The sequence below is a fragment of the Mustela erminea genome, chromosome 18 (genome assembly GCF_009829155.1).
Source record: "Mustela erminea isolate mMusErm1 chromosome 18, mMusErm1.Pri, whole genome shotgun sequence".
NCBI classification, from domain to species: Eukaryota; Metazoa; Chordata; class Mammalia; order Carnivora; family Mustelidae; genus Mustela; species Mustela erminea.
In genome coordinates, this window is record NC_045631.1 from 3,708,375 (window position 1) to 3,722,555 (window position 14,181).

Genomic DNA, 14,181 nt, shown 5'->3' on the forward strand with positions numbered 1-14,181 from the left:
GGTGAAGACTTGAACTCTGAGAGACTCAGAACTGCGACATCTGTCAGTCAGAAGGCAGATGCTAACTGAGCACTCCGTTTTTTTTTTTTTTAAACAACAACAACAACAACGATGATGAGCTTGAAGAAGAAACATTTCTCCACCTAAGGAGAGAATGCTCCTCCTTTGCAGTAGAGCTATCTGCCTTTTTTTCAACATGTTTCCACACTTCAGACATATTTCGGATGTGTTTCTTATTCTAGAAAGGGGGCACAGAAGGAGATACGTGCTAGCATTTATCCATTTATTCTGAAGCAGGTAGCTACAGGCAGGCCTCTCAGAGCCACAGTTTGCATGTGCGTCTTTGACTTTTTGACTATAAATGCATTTTTAATAATCCTTTTGTTTTACCTTAATAGGTATTTTTAAACTCTCCAAGCACACAAAAGAAATCCCAATGCAAAGTACCATAGGAAGCAGGGCCCGAGTAAAAGTCAGGGGGAGTCCCATTAATGGAAGAAAATGTCCCAGTTTGATAAATTGCATTGACAGACTGATACTCTGCATTATATATATTTTCTTCCTTTATGCCGATGGTCATTTTACTGCCTCTGGGCTCCAAATTCACCCCTAGAACTGACTCGGAAGCGCAAGCTGCTCTTCTTTGCAGGCAGCCTGATGCACCGCCTTCTTGCAGAAGTGTGGGATGGACCGTGCAAGGGGAGGTGGCCACTCCAGGATCAGGGATGCTAGCATTTTTTCTTCTTCCTGCTGCAGTCCCTGCTCCCTGTGTCTGTCTATGGAGACGCATAACATCCAGCAGTGAGCTGGGGGGATGGCCCCTCAGTGAGCTCAGAGCCCTGGGCTGGTGACCAGCTTGCCGCTGTCCTGCACACAGGGGCACTGCACTACCCTGCAGGGAGCCAGCTCCCACTGTGGGCCTGCCCACTGCCCCAGCCTGCCTTCAGCCAGAGGGAGGCTTCCTCCTTGCCAATCCTGGTTGTGGCTATTTTGTCTGTTGGCTTCTGCATCTCTTCACCCCAAGAACAGTGTTTTCTGTGTAACAGCCCTGGTCCAGGGAACCCAGCAAACGTCTCTGCCCTCCTTCTCCAAAGGGGTCAGAGGGGACTGGAGGGCTGTTTTCCATGAACAGACAAACCCAAGAGGAAAGATGTATATATTCTGATCTCTGACATGCCTACAGTGAAATGGTTGAGTCTCCCCTCTACTGCTCTAAAGTGAGGCCCACTGGTTCAAGTTCACCCAAAGTCCTTTGGATCAACTCACAGCACCTCCCTTTTAAACATGAGCATTTAGATTCAGCAGACATTTGTAGAAAGGTTCCAAAACAAACTTTTGGAGCAAAAGAAACACACACACAGATGCATGGATGCATGGACACACACGTCCTCAGAAAGATAAAAGACAATGTCTCCGCAAAACTGTAACAAAAGGATGACAGAAGAACTTGGGGAAAGAAGAACGAGTTCTTAAAATTAGGATGGCAATAACAGTTCCGAGTCTTGACTGTGGTAATGGTCACAGGAATCTACACATGTGATAAAATGACATGGAGAGGCGCCTGCTGGCTCAGTCAGTGAAGCGTCCAACTTTTGGTTTCAGCTCAGGTTGGGATCTCAGAGTCATGGGACCGAGCCCTCTGTCAGGCTCTGTGCTTAGTGTGGAGTCCGCCTGAGATACCCTCTCCCTCTGCTTCTCCCCCACCTCACGTAACTAAAAAGTAAAACCTTCAATTTTAAAAATGTTATGAAACCCAACACGCATATACTATACCAAAGTAAAATTCCTGCTCTTGATATTGTCCTATACTTACAGAGAGAATCCTTGACAGAAAGTGGGTGAAGGGTATATGGGACCTTGGTACCATCTTTCCAACGTCTTGTGAATCCATAATTAGCTCAAAATGTAGATACGATAAAAACTTTTTTTTTTTTTTTAAACAAAAGCTAGGAGACGAGACAGATGGGGGAAAGGACAGAATTGTAAGATAGAGTTGAAGACATTACTTCAGAAATAAAGCAGTATGACAAAGCAGTGAGAACTAAGAGAGAAAAAATTTTTTAATCAAATGGAGGATTACTTCTTGAGGCCCGATGCTGACAACAGAACTACAAAGAGAAAGAGAGGAAAAAAGGAGAAAAATCATATGGAGGAAATTAACAATAAAATAATACAAGAAAGGTCCCCAGAATTTAAGGACACGAGCTCCCAGATGAAAAGAGAGTAGCAAGCACTCAGAGCAATGAGTTGAGGGGAGTAAAATGTCACACCCATATCGCTGTGAAATTTCAGAAACTAGAAATGAATGGTTCATTTCTCAAACTAAATGAAAAGGTTCTAAGAGCTTTCAGAGAGATGGGAGAAAAAAAAAAAAAAGTAGCTCATGTATAACGGAAATTTGAACAGCAGACCTTTTTAGAGCATCCCAGCAAGCTGGAAGCAAATGGAGGAACGCCTCCAAAATTCCAAGAGAATTAACTCCAACCTGCAACACATTCATTCTTTCAATCAAACACAAAGGGCCAATGAGGTGACTTCCAAACATGTCCGCTCTCAGATTGTTTTTACCTCCCACGCCCCCTTTCCTGGAAGTTCCTGGAGAATGTGTTCCACCAAAGAGGGGAGAGGGGAAAAAGAGGAAGACTGGTGGTCCAGGTAACAGGGCATGCCCCTGAGAGAGAGGCAAAGGGCATTGTGTTCCCGGTGCAGCAATGCGTGCCATCCCAGACAGGGAGGCAGCTGCCTGGGGGTGTTCTGTCCAGGTTAGATGGGGGAGCGAGGGCTCCAAACAGACGAAGCTGGTGGGCTACTGCTCTGGTATGAATGTGTTCATCACCCCCAAGCTCATAGGTTGAAACTATAACCCTACAGTGATGGTATTAGGAGGTGGGGGGAGTCTTTGGGAGGTGCTTAATCCCTGAGGGCGGATCCCTCATGAATGGAATTAGTGCCCTTATAAAGAGACCCCACAGAGCTTCCTACCCCTTCTGCCCCATGAGACAGGAGCCTGTGACCTGGGAGGACCCTCACCTGACCACGCTAGCAGCCTGATCCCAGGCTTCCAGCCACCCGCTGTTCATCAGCCCCCCCACCCCCCAGTCGACACTCTTCTGTTACAGCTGCCAGAACAGACCACGACAGCACTTCCGGTATCGATCTTTAGAAAGGGATTCCATACCACTGTCAGAGGTAACAGGACGGGGGTGGGGAAGGAATGAAAGATGCTATAGACAGCTAAGCGAATCAAAAAAAAAGAAAAAGGAAAAAAGAAAGAAACAGGTAGGGGTGCCTGGGTGGCTCAGTTGGTTGAGCTTCTGACTTTCGGTTTTAGCTCAGGTCATGATCTCAGGGTCGTGGGATCAAGCCCCATGTTGGGCTCCATTTTCAGTGCAGAGTCTGCTTGAGGTTCTCTCTCCCTCTGGCCCTCCCCCATGCTCACTCTCTCTCCCTGAAATAAATACTTAAGAAAAAAAAAAAGAAAAAGAAATAAGTATAGTTGCTAACTTTAGGAAAGAGGGTGCAATGAAATGAAATCTGATTCTGGTACACACTATGACTCAGCAGTGAACAATACTTACAAAGTCATAATTCCATAAATACTGCCTTAGCTAAAATGTGTTATGGGGGGAGAGAAGGGCATCTGAGTAGAACTGCTACAGGTTAAAGTAATATCTTCTTCAGGAGGGGAGAGCACAAGGTGGAAGACATCAAGAGCTAGGAAGCACGCTGTGATATTACTGAAGTGCAGATACCGTTCTATAAGCCCAAGGAATCAGATGCACTGCTTCGGCGGGGTAGGACTTTGAGGTGGGGCGGGGGGAAGCCCTGCTTCTTCTAGTCTTTCTAAAACTCTCTGACTTGTCAAAGTACGTAGAGGTATTATTCCGATAAAAATAAAAATTTCTGAAAATTAAGTCCAAAGAAGAACTTGGCGTGAATGACACTATAGGCAAATGGGACAAAAAAACGTCAAGGTCTTGGAAACATGGCGTAGGCAACAACACCCCCACTGAAGGGTGTCAGCAGGCAGGCGACATGAACAGAACTGTACTTTAGAAAGAAAGTTACTGAGATGGAAAACAACAACAACAAAGGATGGGCTGAAAGAGGGACAGTGCGGGAGTTAAAGGAAATTTCTAGAGGGCACCTGTGAGCACTGTGGACAGAGTCTGTGGCAGGACTACTGGAAGGGTGGAAGTGGTGGGCTGCTGGGAGGGTGTCAATCTTTCGATCTGGTGGTTCTCCGACTGTGAGTTTGTGTTCAGTACAGGGAGGGGGACAGATCAGATAGCAGAACACCCTCTCACATGTGGATAAAACCCCACCCTGGGTTATGAATCAGTCATTCAACAGCTGTCACCTAGTGGGGATTTCAACCATGTCCTAACCCGACCACCCTTCTAGAACCTCCATCAAAGTCCTAGATCCCATGCTTGGAGAGGCCAAACCTTAAAGGTAAGGACACTTGGCTAAACACCGCAAAGCCACCCTTCTACATCCCTTCACTCACCAGGGCTCTGGCCTCCATGTTTACGAACCGAGACTATGGAACATCAGTTCACTTTTTTTCCCCCTTTATCCTCCAGCTACCAGAAGATGCACTGGACAAAACGAGGCAGATGATGTGTCTGGATTTTGGAAGACGTGGGCAGAAGGACTGGAGGTTTGACCTCCTGTGGCTCATCCATCAGAATTGTGTCCTAGTTCATGAAACAGTCCCCTGGGGGCCCTGGCAAAGGTTGTGAGCACTGGGGATCCTGGGAAGCAAGTACTAGGGTGTATGCGGAAGTCAGAGTCATACCTACCCAAATGCATTTGGGGTCAAGCCACAGACCAGAAGTCACACTGAAGCCCAGGGGCTCCGCCCCAAACATGCACGCCCGCCCACATCCCATGCCCGTTTAGAACCCCACTGCTCTCCCATATGGTCCTCAGCCACGGGCAGCGGCATCCCCAGGGAGCTTATCCGATGGGAGTGAATCTCGGGCCCCACCCCGGAACTAATGAATCACAATCTGCATTTTAACAAGACGTCTGGGGGATATTTATGCTCATTACAGTTTGAGAAGCACAGACTTAGCAGAGAGGGAAGGGAGTCCTTCTGGCTCTGTTGTCCCCAGGGGCTCCCCAGCCGGTGCTGGAAGGCGTGCAAACTGCACTCGCACCCAGGTGTCCGAACCCGCCGAGGCAGCAAGAAAGACGTGTGCTCAGCGTGAAAGCGGTCAGGAGGAGCTGGCAGCTCTGTCTCTTCTGGAAAATGCCCCGATTCCAGGACACCCGGTTATTTCTTAGGAGTAAGATTTTAGACTCAAGTGAGAGCTCGGGCATGAACCGCAGATTTCCCTCTAGAGCTGCCTATTTTACTTAAACAAAAAATGCTAAACATTAATTTTAGTTGTACTTAATTGAATAATTTCTCGGGGGAATAGTTCAGGGAGAGTTTAAAACTGCCTGTTTCCAAAAGCCATTACAAATTGGCATACACTAAATGTCACTGTGCCAACCCAAACAGCCCGCTTCAAGGTCCCTGGGGCCGCCCTCACTCCAGATGTGCTCAGAACGCCGAGTAATCTAATGCAGGCAAAAACCGTATTTACGCGAAGTTGTATTTTGAATATCCTTTTCCAATTATCTGCAGTGAGATAATAGATCCCTAATTGGAAGCACTGGGGGTGGGGGTGGAGATCAGTCCCCGGGTCTCCCCAGCGAAGGCTTTTCATGAGTAAAAACTAAGAGGGTCCGTCCAAGAGTAAAAGAAAGCTCCTTCGCCACGCTGAATCTTCGGAACTCATCTATAATCTTGGAAAGGGCCCTGTGGTCACCTGTTATTAACTAGCTGATTTACTTCAAAAGACTGATCTTGTCTTTTCCTGTAAATCGCAAACACAAAGGACTGGGGTTGGGGGCAGGGGCAGGAGAAACCTACCCAAGTGAAAGAAATCCACAAAATGCTTTGTGGGCAGGTGTCCCCGCTCCAACCATCAACCTCCCCGCCCCCGCACCAATCCCACCCAAACACCCTCAATCCTGTTCTGTGCTGGCGTGAACAGCACCCACTCTGAACTCTCATTCCTGACTAATAACGCTAGAGACAAGGCCGCTGGGTAAGCCAGAACCATTTCTCACTGATGTGCTAACCCGTGTCCCCAGTTCAATCTACTGATAAGGAATCACCTCGTTATTCTCTTATTTAAGCATGTATAAACAACAAAGTGACGCATTCTATGCTTTTTGCCAGAAGTTTCCATCCTTCCCATTTTTCTAATGTCAACTTAGAATTCAGGTGCAAGTGAAGTACATTTTTTGGTACAAACCGGCAGCCTGTTCGGCGACAGGCGACTCAGGCCCTCAAATGTGCTGTGCAATCCCAGCATGCTTAGTGACTGGAGCTGTCTGTTTTCACAGATGTCACAGAGAAGCCATCTGAAAAACTATGCAAAAATGCAGCTGTTCCTGGCTGTTAGCAAGATACACTTGGAAACCTTGTTCCCTAAAATGTTCAAAATTGCAAAGGGCTTTTCTAAATATAAATTAATTCCCGAATTCCGTGTGTTGACAAGCAAACACTCTAATGTTTATGCTTCAAACTTGACAAAGGAAATTTAAGCATATTACCCAGAAACCTCTAAAGGAAACAAAGTCCTTGTATGGTATTCACTCCATCACATTTTTTTCCTAAAATGTTTAAAAACATTTTTATCCCGAAATGCAGCATGCAAATAGCAAAGCAAAAGACTTGTCTGCACAGTTTAGCAAACAGTTACAAAGCAAAAACTGTATCTAACCATTCCGTGCCTGCTGGCCCAATCGACTCGGGAAAAATCTACATAAGCTCCTTTACTCAACCTGGCAATCAGCAAACTATATGCCCGGCATTGCGTTACGTGCGAATTTCAACACCCTAGCAAGTTTTGCTTGCTGACATATTTGTTCAAATAACAGTCGCAAATTCCTTCACTGTTACCTACCTGAGTTTCAAAGTAAATAAATATATAACTTTATCATATGGACAAGGAGCCTTTTCCCCCGATAAATCTGCACTAAAGGTTTGTGCTCTGGGGATGTTTGACGATATATCACTTCTGAAAACACCGCAAGAAAGGGCTTGGTGGTTAGTAACACCCAGATGTGAACTTTTCTCTCTGACCTGTACCAGCAGTGAATGATGTTCCCAGTGTCCCTCTGATTAACCCCGGAACAAAGGCCTCCCCACTTGGGAGCTACTCAGAACTTTCCCAAGCACCTTGCAAAGAGTCTTATTTTTCATACTGTGTCCAGATCTGAAAAAAGCATTTGTTCCAGTACAGAGACAATGAAATCCCTGGTTACGATGTTCTCTTAACCCTCAGAAAAAAATAATCCGCAGCTCTGCTTTAAGAGAAATAGTTCTACCTTATTAATCACAAAGCTTTCAAGTAAACTTTTCTGTGAGATTCTCAGAAACAGTTCAGCTGTTTCCAAATCACACACTGGAAAATTCCTCCGTCACACGGTCCAGGATAATCAGTGTAAAAACAATATACATAACAGCATCGCTTCCTCCCCTGGTTCCGTTTCTGTTGGGAAAGGAGAGAGACACTCAAACCAAGATGATAAATTTAAGCCAATAATCTACAAACTGGGGGGTGCAAGGTGAATCACTGAATTGTGGCAAGAAAAAAAAACCTAAAACTTCTTTTAATAAGCGGTATTTATTTTTTAACTCAACCATTACTGATTTTAGAAGTCCCACAATATGTAACCTAGTAGTACATATAATCTTATAAAGGCAATTATTTTTTTAAAAATCCTACAGGGTTGATCTTAATATTTTTAAAAGATTTTAGTTATTTATTTGAGTGAGTGAGACAGAGAAGGAGCAGGGGAAGGGACAGAGTGAGAAGGGGAAGCAGACTCCCTACAGAGCAGGGAGCCCGATGAGGGGCTCAGTCCCAGGACCCTGGGATCATGACCTGAGCAAAAGCAGCCGCTTAACTGACTGGGCCACCCGGGTGTCCTAGGGGTTGATCATAATTTTTATAGAAGTGGTACATGATCTCAAAATGTTGGAGGCCAGTTGTTAGGAGTGGTACAGATTATCTATCAAAGGATATAAGTACATGTAGCCCAAGCATCTAAGAGTTAAACATCTTTGTCATTGTTCAAGCAAACATTACATAAGTCCTAAGAGTAATAATTGTGCATTAGTCAGCTTCAGTGGGGGGAGGGTTAAAGACCACACAAACACACAAGCCAAGGAACACAGCGGTTAAGATGTTCGTATTAGGGAAAGTGGACAGAGGGAATATGTGGGAACTTGGTCTTACTTTTTCAGCTTTTCTATAAATAAAAACTTAATTCAAAATAAAACACTTAAAAGTGATTTATTGAGGCGCCTGGGTGGCTCAGTCGGTGAAGCGTCCAACTCCTGATTTTGGCTCAGGTCATGATCTCAGGGTCATGAGACTGGGCCCTGCGTCAGGCCCTACACTGGGTGTGGAGCCTCCTTGAGATTCTCTCTCTCCCTCTGCCTCTCGCCCCCCAATCTGTGAGTGCTCTCTGTCTCTCAAATAAAAAAGAAAAAAAGTGATTTGTAACTGATCACAGCACCAAAAATTACAAATTATTTTCTTTTATGTATTTTTTTTAAAGATTTTATTTATTTATTCGACAGACAGAGTTCACAAGCAGGCAGAGAGGCAGGCAGAGAGGAGGAAGCAGGCTCCCCGCTGAGCAGAGATCCTGATATGGGGCTCCATCATGACCTAAGCAGAAGGCAGAGGCTTTAACCCATTGAGCCACCCAGGTGCCCCACAAGTTATTTTAAATAAAGCAGAGAGGAAGTAAACCCTATAATGGCACACGTATTTGCATTACCCCTCCCCTGCCTCTCCCCTCTACGTCAGAGATCGCTTTTACTGATAGACACCTTGTAGGGGCAATTTGGTGTTACCTCAGGGCTCCGCTTCCCTGCAATATTTTGAGAGCTTTTGTTTGTTCAGAGTGCTCTTTGCGTGGGATCTGTCTCTGGAGTTCTGACAGAAGATGACAAACACAGGTTGAGAACTGCCGTACCAGAGCCGAGTGCGGAGCCTGACTCGGGGCTCGATCCCAGGACCATGAGACCATGCCCTGAGCTGAAATCAAGAGTTGGACACTTAACTGACTGAGGCACCAGGAATCCCTCTCCATCTCCCTTTAGTCACCTCAGTCTGGTTCCTCTCCTGTGTCTTCACCTGATTTCTCAAACAAAACCTCAAGACCCGGTGCCTGGGTGGCTCAGTGGGTTAAGCCTCTGCCTTCAGCTCAGGTCATGGTCTCAGAGCCCTGGGATTGAGCCCTACAGAGGGCTGTCTGCCCAGCAGGGAGCCTGCTTCCCCCTCTCTCTGTCAAATAAATTAAAAACAAAAACAAAAACAAACAAACAAACAAAAAAGCCAACCTCAAGGCCCTTCACCTGACCTTGATGCCCTCATGAGTTCTCTCCTGTCTGGTTTGCACCTTCCTTCCACTAACACTGTTGCGGCGCTGAGAGTTCACCCCTGTGGCATCTGTGGCCTCTTCAGAGAATGTCCCTGAATCTGGCCTAGCATCTACCCCAGTGCGTGCTGCTGAAGCTGCTCCCTTATTAACCCCCTTGGGAACATGGCCGTTACAAAAGCAACAGCTTTTCTTCTCCATCACCCAAGTCTTTGTCCTGGCCCCATCTTGCTGGTAATGAGCTGTCCTGGATTTATTTATTAAAGATTTTATTTATTCATTGTAGAGGGAGGAGAGGCAGATGGGGATGGGGGGAGGGGGAGAGAGAGAGAGTGAGTCTGAAGCAGACTCCGCACTGAGTGCAGGACTTGATCTACAACCTCGAGATCATGACCTGAGCCGGAACCAGGAATTGGATGCTTAACCAACTGAGCCACCCAAAAGGCGCCCCCCCCTGCTGGATTCATGTCTAATTTGACAGTGACCCCGAGTCCATAAGTCCAGGCAGTCATTTCCAGGGAGCTCCAGCGCCGTGTCACTGGGGACATCCCACCATCACGTGATTCCCAGCCCAGCTCGTGCATCTGAAGTACCTGAGACTCCTTCAGTCAGACCATCCCTGGGCCTCGCACTCAAGAGATTCTGGCTTAATGGGACTGGAGGTAGAACGGCAGCTTTAATATAGATGTATTTTTTCTTTCATAGGAAGCATTTGAAACCATTGCCCAAGAAGACTGCTTCCCAAACTTAGCCACACACAGAATCACATCAGGAAACTTTAGAAATACAGATGCCTGGCTCCTACTCACAGAAATTCTAATCAGGTTGGCTGGGATATAATGAAAAAGATCTATCTGGGGGCACCTGGGTGGCTCAGTGGGTTAAAGCCTCTGCCTTCAGCTCAGGTCATGATCCCAGGGTCCTGGGATTGAGCCCCAAGTCGGGCTCTCTGCTCAGCGGGGAGCCTGCTTCCTCCTCTCTACCTGCCTCTCTGCCTACCTGTGATCTGTCTGTCAAATAAATAAATCTTGGGGAAAAAAAAAGATCTATGTGGTCTCTGTCTCTGGTTCCTGGTGCGGAGTTCCTGAAACTGATTGGGATTTTTTTTTTAGTGATATGAGTATTGTCTGTTAGTCCTAACAAGGCCCTTGTGGCCATACTGAAGTTAAGGAGGTGACTCTTGTCCCCGGCAGGATGGCCGCTGGTCACCAGAAGGAACCATGTGGTTAGAGGATTGGCACTTTCGGTCCCACCCCTGCACCTCAGCAGAGAGAAAATGGGGGTGGAGATTGAGTTTAATCCAATGGCCAATGACTTCATCAATCTTACGTGTGTGATGGAATCACTAAAAATTCCTAAACGATGGGCTTCAGAGAGCTTCCAGATCGGTGAACGCATCCACATGCTGGGAGGGGACAGAGGCTCCTGCACTCAGGGCCCTTCCAGAGCTCATCCTATGCCCCTATTTATCTGGCCTGTTCATCTGTAGCCTTGCTACTACACCATATGAGCAAATACAGCATTATCCTGAGTCATTCCAGCAAATTACCCAATGGGAGGGAGAACAGTGGGAACCCCCAAATTTGTAGCAAGTGGGACAGAAGTGCAGGCACCCAAAACCGCGGTACCTGATACCTGTCTGGGGTGAGGACAGTCCAATGGGAGCTGTGGGGACTGACGGCCATTACTGTCAGAACTGAACTGCACTGTAGGACAGCCAGGTGGTGTCAGAGGATGTGAGAACTGGTATCGGAAAATCCTTGAGTTGGTACTGGACATGAGGCTTTTAAAAAACTCCCAGGTGGTTCTCATCCGCAGCAGAAGTGGAGAACCACTGCCCAGGATCGCGTGCGCACATCTGAACTTGCCTTTCAGTCCAAGTAAGCCTTCCTTCTTAGCCTTACTTCCCAACCACAGCGAGGGAGTTTTTTTAAAATAAATGCACCCGTGCAACTCAGTGCTCCATCATCCGGCCCTCTACTACTTGCTGGTTGTGTTACCTGTGTTAGTCTTCCCTCCCTGGCCGTATTGGAAGCTCTTTGAAATTTAGGTAGTATTTCGTAACTCTTTCAACACTCACAGTGTCAACGACACAGCTAGGTGTACAGCAGTATTCAGCATTTACTGTGGATTCAAATTTGCTTTTCAGGCAGGGTCACTGCATCTAACATCAAGTCCCTCGCTACCGTAAGGCTCCTTGAAGGGACTAACTGAATCACACACTTCTATCTCTGGGGACAGCCATAGTGGTTCTTTGCATTCTTTACACTATAAAATTATTTATGGCCAGAGAATCTAGAGCAGCAATCTTTTTCTCTCTTTTTTTAAGATTTTGGGTAATCTCGACACCCAACATGGGGCCCGACCTCACAACCCTGAGTTCAGGAGTCACATGCTCCGGGGACTGAGCCAACCAGGAGCTCTGATTACTTTTTAACAGGATGCAGTATACCATGTACTCCTGAAAATATGTGGCGTCCGCTGGGATCATTCATCGCTGAAACGTGGAAGGAAGGAGTTCAATGTCAATGTCAGCGGCAAGTGCAACTGATGGGAGTACATGTTCAGCGTCAAGAGTGCTATATCCAAGAACGCCGGTGGCTGCTCACACCGGGTACTGGAAACCTTTTGCTATCAGCTTATTGTGTCACTGGGTCATCAACAATCAATGGCGTTAGGAGGATTCACCCCTAACCTGAAAGGCCACTTACACCCCCACTAAAAAGACTGAGTTGTCTGAGCTCTACGGACATCTATCTTGCTCGCACTGATTTTTGCTAGAGCAAGCAAGCAAGCAAACTAAACAGGGGAGGTGGGGGGGGGGCAGAGAGGAGGAACACATGTTCGATCTAGCTGCCAAATCTCACAGGATTCACAAAAACCCTGCAAGTATTGGGAACCACCTGTATGTGAACTAGAAATGACCTTTCATGTTGGTGTAGGTTAACTGTTTGGCAACTGTGTAAAGGTCACCCTCGCTGCCCATATAACTAACCCATCGGAGGGCTGTACAGATTCAACCATTACAAGTTTACCACTTGCAGCCACTTCTGCGAGTTTTGGGCTGCACAAGCGAAGAACTAGCAACACTTCTCCTACTCTGTCTCATGAAGGTCTCGTTGACAAATCGGACGTGATCTCTAGCGTTCTTAGATGGGTAAACCCCTGACACTCAGAACGCGGTCAGTAAGCATCTGCTGATTGAGTCCTACGAAGTCACCTGTGGTAGTGAACATGAGCCGCCAGGGACGTTCAATCCCAACTCGGAGCAGCCGCCCCACACTTCTGCAACTCCCTTACACCCCTGAACCCTATCCATCACCTTCCTCATTTCCAGTCCGCGCTCTTGTCTATTATTTCAGAGGGAAGAGGTCCTTTAGCAAAAAACTCTCCTCTCCACCTCTCACCTCACCCACAGACACCCTTTCCGGCAGCCCATTCTCCTCCTCCGTGCAGGCCCCACCAACCTGCTGCCGGACCTCGATATGCCGCCCCCCTTCTCCGGGCCTTCGTCCACCACAGCTCCCGCCCGCATCTTCAAGGAGGCGAGCGTGGATCCTCCCTCAGCCTGCGAACACACTCAGATGGTTCCCTTTCTATAAAAACCAGGCCTCAAGCTCGTGCTTTCAAAGCTTCCTTCTTTCCTTTAACACCAACCTGCTGGACAAGGTGGTCAACAATTCCGCCTCCGTGACACAAGCCCTTGCTCACTCTCTGCCTGTGACCACTGGGCTGTGGTACCGTCGTTCTGGAGATGCTGCTCCCGCTGTGGTAAATCGAGGCACTAACTGGGAATTCCAATGGCTTCTTCCCAGCTTTCAACCTGTTGGCTTTTCTCCGGAACGGGAAACCTCCCAGAAACCTGGACCCCTACTTCCTCACTGCCATTCTCCAGGAGTTGGGGCTCTCGACTTCTCTAACCAGAACAGGGTCTCTCAAGTTGGGACCGTTAGTGGGCATTTGTTTGGGGAAAAAATGTACATTCATGGACATAAAGAAGCAGTGGGGTGGGGGCGGGGTGGGGGCAAAGGGTCTGGAGACTCAGCAGATTCTCCAAAGGATCTATGGCCTCCCTCAGGAGCCTCCCTGACTCCAGTCTTTACATCTACCCAATCCTTACACCTACCTGGGTCCATCGGATCCAGCCTTCACATTACCGACAAGGCATTTTTCAGACACCACCAGAGGGTGGCAAACTGTGGCCCAGGGACCAAGTCTAGCCCACCTTCTCTTACATACATCAAGTACAATGTACCAAAACACACAGCCACACCCACTCATTGCCATACTGACTAGGGTTACTTTCCCAGCCCCCCAGGTGCGGACTGCCTCTCTTTCTTCTATTGGGGTGAAATTCACATAACACAAAATCAACAATGTCAAAGTGAACAATTCAGTGGCACTTCATACATTTCCAGTGCAGACGAACCACACTACCTCTACTTCCAAAGCATTTTCATCACCCCACAAGGAAACCCTCCATTGCCCCCATGAAGCAGTTGCATCCCACTGTCCCTTGTCCCTGCCAACCACCAATCTGAATCCTGCCTCTACGGATTTGCCTATTTTAGGCACTTCATATAAATGGAATCATACGGTGCGTGACCTTCCGTGTCTCACTTCTCTCCTTTAACTCATTACACGTGTGTCAGTGTTACGTCCTGTTCGTGGCTGCATAGAATTCCACCGCATGGACGTACCACCCTTTTTCACCCAGCTGAG

General features: G+C 47.3%; 1 protein-coding gene and 1 long non-coding RNA gene across 7 annotated transcripts in view; both read right to left on the reverse strand.

Moving 5' to 3' along the window:
- Positions 1 to 14,181, reverse strand: part of STX8 (syntaxin 8) — a 243,884-nt gene that overhangs the window by 119,066 nt on the left and 110,637 nt on the right. The window lies entirely within an intron of this gene.
- LOC116577660 lies at positions 4,822 to 9,291 on the reverse strand. Its single transcript, XR_004280571.1, has 2 exons — positions 8,933 to 9,291; positions 4,822 to 7,556 (listed from the first exon to the last, which is right to left on the reverse strand). It is a non-coding gene; the product is annotated as an uncharacterized LOC116577660 (long non-coding RNA).